The following is a 6,222-nucleotide window of genomic DNA, read 5'->3' on the forward strand; positions in this document are numbered from 1 at the left end:
AAGTTTTGTTTTTTTATAAATTCCAAGTAAAAATCGGCCCTAAAGTTTTGTATCATTTATTTTAATAAAATTTAAAAAATATTAAAATTGATATTTTTTAATTCATAGTATAATTTTATCTTTTGTACATAAAAAATTATAAGAAATATCCACACAAAGGGCATGAGAGGATTCAAACGATCCAATCTTAGAAAAATTAAAAACATGGGTTTTTTATTTCGCAAATGGAAATTCAATTATTTAATAAAAATTAAAATTAAAAAAAACAAAAAAATATTTTTATAACCCTAACCTTCTTAGTTAATTAGAAACGTGACAAGTTATGTTTTTAAATATTTTAATATTACGAGTTTAACTGTAAGTTACTATATTTTTTTAAATATATATATGTATATATAAAAGATGTCTATTGCTTTTTTAAGTTTTAAAGGCAAAATTACAGTTTGTCAAATGTTATTTTTCTAACACATTGTATGTGTTTGTTTATAAATCTTATCTCATTGTTCTGAAAATCCAACACCATTGACAGTTTTAATAAGTTGAATTGAGAATGGAATTGATTTAAATTAAAAAAAAACATAGTGGTCAACTCTTCAGTTGAGTCATATATAGTTGAAGTAGTGAATGAAAATAATTTGAGATCTTTGAAAATAAGTGATATTCTCTATTTAAGAATCATCTACATATTTTATTAATACATACATATATAATATTTTAATAATTAAATTTTTTATCTTGAATTTTATTTTTGTTTATATTCCTAAATTTAAGTTTAACTGTTATGTAAACAAATGTTACTATTTGATCTGCGAAAATACAGGGACACTGATGTAATTTCCTTTTCCCCTTTTTTTCTTGTTTCCTAAACATGTATTTTACACCCACAGTTCATTAAATAATGTGGTTTTTGTGATTAATGATATAAATCAGTATCACCGGTTAAATTAGGAATTGATCAAAAAATTATTTTGGTTCATATTTAAATATTGTTTGTTAAAAAATTAGTCAATATTTTACAAAGATCGTGATAAAACTGATGATCTTGAATTTTATTTTATTTTTACCATAAATTTGCATTAGCATAGTTGTATAAATGTTTCTAATTGTAGGATAATTAATGTCATATAATAAATTTTTAAATTTATTAAGCCTCATGTGATAAATTTAATTTTTCCCTAATTTTGTATTATAAATTTTTAATTAATATATACTTATTTTATTTTATAAAAATACATTCTAATTCAATTACAGTCTAACCAATGAATCATAAATCTCTCCCCTTCAATTTGATACCTCCTTTCTAATTTTCAAAACATTGATATAAATAGATATTCTAATAAAATGTTTACAATAAAATAACAAAATATTATTCATTTATTATTAGATAAAAAACACTGGGCAACTCTAAAATTCCATATATCTATCTTTATATATTGTTGCTACTAATATCCACAACCTGTCGAGTAGATTTAGATGGCAAAAACAATGGTTTGTATTGTACAATGACAGCCAAGTATCTATCAACAAGAATAAAAAATTATCTCTAGTTAGTGTTCAAGATAAATTCTCATGTGCCTTTATTTGAGATTCAACCAAGTTAAATAAATAACACTTAAAAAATGAGAAGTTACTTAGGAATAGGATTGTAGTTTTGTATACCCCAGCTAATTATACTCAATGTCAATAATTTTGTTAGTCGAGATGTGATAACTATTTGAAAGGTTAAAGTCACAAGGTAATTAGATTATAGGATAGGTATTTGTTGTCCGCGATTTGAGATCATGGGTTGTTATGTATCGTATATTATAACTATAACTAATTCTTCACCCGTGCAATGCACATAAAATGAATTTACAAACGGAAACATAAAAAATATATGAACTTTTAATAAATATTGAAAATACCACAATTTAATTTTATTAGATTGTAAATATCACGGGAAATAAAATTTATAATAAGATTAAATATTATAAATTTTGAAAAACTTCTTTGAATATAACGTTTGTGGTTGACTCTGTTTGTTCTCTTTCCTTATCACATATTAGTATCTTTAAACCATTCTGACTTGTAACTCTTGACACAGTTACGTATAACTGATCATGACTAAATACTGATTTTTTTAAATAAAGTCCTACATGCGACAATGATTGCATTTTTACACATAATAGTGAGTAAAAAAAACTTACCTCACGGTCTATTAAGACTATTTCCACGGAGTTAATATGAGACCTCACTTTGAACCTTGGCAAATCCCACTTGCGCACCATGCGTACTTTGATTGCCCGATTAGCTCGAGTAGAATTCATAGACTTCAACATTTGAAACAAAGAAGCCATTTCAAGACCGAATATAATATGAAATGAGGTGATATGAAATAGGACTGAATAGTGTGTTTATCTCGAAACGTGTGGTTTTATCTCAACTGATTAATAATGGTAGTAAATAATTAATGTAATCGCATAGAAGTTGCCCCCAAGTGATTATTCCAAAACGTGTGGTTGCTAGGAAGTGTGAAGGTCACATTGAAAACTAAACCAATAAAAAAATAATAGGAAGTGTGAATGTCACATTGAAAACTAAACCAATAAAAAAACAAAATAAGAGCAAAAAAAATCGTGTCTATTTTTAAATGATGTTTCATTTTAATAACAACATAAATTTAAAATATTAATTATTTAATTAATAATGGTATTGAATAATTAATGTAACTGCATAGAAGTTGCCCTCAACTGATTATCTTAAAACATGCGACTGCTAGGAAGTGTGAATGTCATATTGAAAACTAAACTAATAAAAAACTAAAGAAGAGCAAAAAAAATTGTGTCTACCTTTAAATGATGTATCATCTTAAATAATAACAACAGAAATTTAAAATATTAATTATTTGATTATTCCAACTAATTAATAATGGTAGTGAATAATTAATGTAACTGCATAAAAGTTGTCCCCAGCTGATTATCCCAAAACAATCGTGTCTATCTTTTAAATGAAGTCCCATCTTAATATATATTAAAGTAACAGAGTTCTTGTAAATAGTTTCCCACCCGAAAGCTGCCTCTAAAATTTACATTAAATTTGTATTAGTTTTTCAATATTATTAATTAATCAAAAATAAATATTTTCTATCATATCTTCTCATCAATTAATCCCTCAATTAATTAGACATAAATATTATTTCTGAAAAATATGAATAGACAACTTAAACTATTAATTAAGTCATAAAAAATAGTCCATATTTTTTAATGTTTTCAATATTTTCAATGCTTTGTTATTATTATATAAATTACATTTCAATAATATAAATCAAAATCCATATTTTTAATATTATTGCATATAGTTTTCCACCAAAAAGTTATATTTATTTTTTTTTTTCAAGAAGTAATATTCCTTCCAGTTAAAAACATGTTATTGAATCCCTCTGAAAATGTATTATGCAACATTCAAATTTTGGACTATTCGATTTTCGCATATAGACTGCTCTATTATCTGATATTAAAAATTGAAAAGTGTGTATCAGTAATAATCAATGAATTTTTTAATGTTATTAATTAATAAAAAAATAAATATTATTTCTGATAAATATGAATAGACAACTTAAACTATTAATTAAGTCATAAAAAATCGTCCATATTTTTTAATGTTTTCAATATTTTCAATTATTTGTTATTATTGCATAAATTAAATTTTAATAATATAAATTAAAATCCATATTTTCAATATTATTGCACAGTTTCTAGCCAAAAAGTTGCCTTCAGTATTTTTTTTTTTTAGGAAGTAATATTCCTTCCAATTAAAAACATGTTATTGAATTCCTCTAAAAATGTGTTATGTAATATTTAGATCATGGACTGTTCGATTTTCGCGTATAGACTACTCTATTAATATCTTATATTAAAAATTGAAAAACGTGTATTAGCAATAACCAATGGGTTTTCCAATGTAATTAATTAATTAAAAATAAATATTTTATGTCATATCTTTTCATCAATTAATCCCTTAATCAATCAAAAATAAATATTATTTATGAGAAATATGAATAGACAACTTAAACTATTAATTAAGTCATAAAAAATCGTCCATATTTTTTAATGTTTTTATTATTTTCAATATTTTGTTATTATTGCATAAATTAAATTTTAATAGTATAAATCAAAATCTATATTTTCAATTTTATTGCACATAGTTTCACGTCAAAAAGTTGCTTTTAGTTTTTTTTTTTCTTTAGGAAATAATATTTCTTCCAATTAAAAACGTATTAAATCCCTTTGAAAACATATTAAGCAATATTTAGATTTTGGATTGTTTGATTTTTGCACATAGACTGCTCTATTATCTAATATTGAAAATTGAAAAATGTATATCAAGACACAAGGTCTTTATTCCAAGTATGTAATTGACTCCATCGGATTCAAGATTGTCGTTCAAGTTTCAAAGAAGACAATTTTCTTTGATTGTATCCTACGCTATGACTATCAACAAAAGTCAGGGGCAATCATTGTCGCATATAGGACTTTATTTGAAAAAATCAGTATTCAGTCATGGTCAGTTATACGTAGTTGTATCAAGAGTTACAAGTCGAAATAGTTTAAAGATGCTAATATGTGATAAGAAATGAGAACAAACAAACTCAACCACAAATGTTGTATTCAAAAAAGTTTTACAAAATTTGTAATATTTAATCTTATTATAAATTTCATTACTTATGATATTTACGATCTAATAAAACTAAATTGTGGTGTTTTCAATATTTATTGAAAGTTCATATATTTTTTATGTCTCCGTTTGTGAATTATTTTTCATGAATCGCATAGGCTGGTGAAGAGGTAGTTTTAAATAATAACAGCAGAAATTTAATATAACTGCATAGAAGTTTGCTCTAGCTCATTATTCCAAAACATGTAACTACCAGGAAGTGTGAATGTCACATTGAAAACTAAACCAATAAAAAACTAAAGAAGAGCAAAAAAATAGTGTCTACCTTTGAATGATGTTTCGTCTTAAATAATAACAGTAGAAATTTAAAATATTAATTTTTTTATTATCCCAACTTATTAATAATGGTAGTAAATAATTAATATAATTGCATAGAAGCTACCCCCAGCTGATTATCCTAAAACGTGTAACTGCTAGGAAGTGTGAATATCACATTGAAAACTAAACCAATAAAAAACCAAAGAAGAGCAAAAAAATCGTGTCTACCTTTAAATGACGTCCCATCTTAAATAAAAATAACAAAATTTAAAATATTAATTGTTTTATTATTCCAGCTGATTAATAATAGTAGTAAATAATTAATATAACTGCATAAAAAGCTGCCTCCAGCTAATTATCCCCCAAAAAATCGTGTCTACCTTTTAAATGAAGTCCCATTTAAAATAATAATAGTAGAAATTTAAAATATTAATTGTCTGATTAATAATAATAATAGTGAATAATTAATGTAACTGGATAGAAACTGCCCCCAACTGATTATCCCAAAACATGTGACTGTTAGGAAATGTGAAGATCACATTGAAAACTAAACCAATAAAAAATCAAAGAAGAGCAAAAAAATCGTGTATACTTTTAAATGATGTTTCATCTTAAATAATAGCAGCAGAAATTTAAAATATTAATTGTCTGATTATCTCAACTGATTAATAATGATAGTGAATAATTAATGTAACTGCATAGAAGCTGTCCCCAGTTGATTATCCCAAAAAAATCGTGTCTACCTTTTAAATGAAGTCACGTTTTAAATAATAACAGTAGAAATTTCAAATATTAATTGTCAAAACACATTTTTTAGTGGAAGGAATATTACTTCCTAAAAAAGATAAAAAAAAAAATGAAGATTGATTTTAGGCAGGAAAATTTTGTGCAATAACTCTGCTACTTTAATATATACTAAACCAATAAAAAAATAATAGGAAGTGTGAACATCACATTGAAAATTAAACCAATAAAAAAATAAAAGAAGAGCAAAAAAATCATGTCTATTTTTAAATGATGTCTCATTTTAATAATAGTAGAAATTTAAAATATTAATTTTCTGATTAATAATGATAATGAATAATTAATGTAACTGCATAAAAATTGTCCCTAGCTGATTATGCCAGAACATGTGACTGTTAGGAAGTGTGAACGTTACTTTGAAAACTAAACCAATAAAAAATAAAAAAGGGCAAAAAAATCGTGTCTACATTTAAATGACGTACCATCTTAAATAATAACAGTAGAAAT

This window comes from Diospyros lotus, chromosome 2 (genome assembly GCF_014633365.1).
Source record: "Diospyros lotus cultivar Yz01 chromosome 2, ASM1463336v1, whole genome shotgun sequence".
Lineage (NCBI taxonomy): Eukaryota > Viridiplantae > Streptophyta > Magnoliopsida > Ericales > Ebenaceae > Diospyros > Diospyros lotus.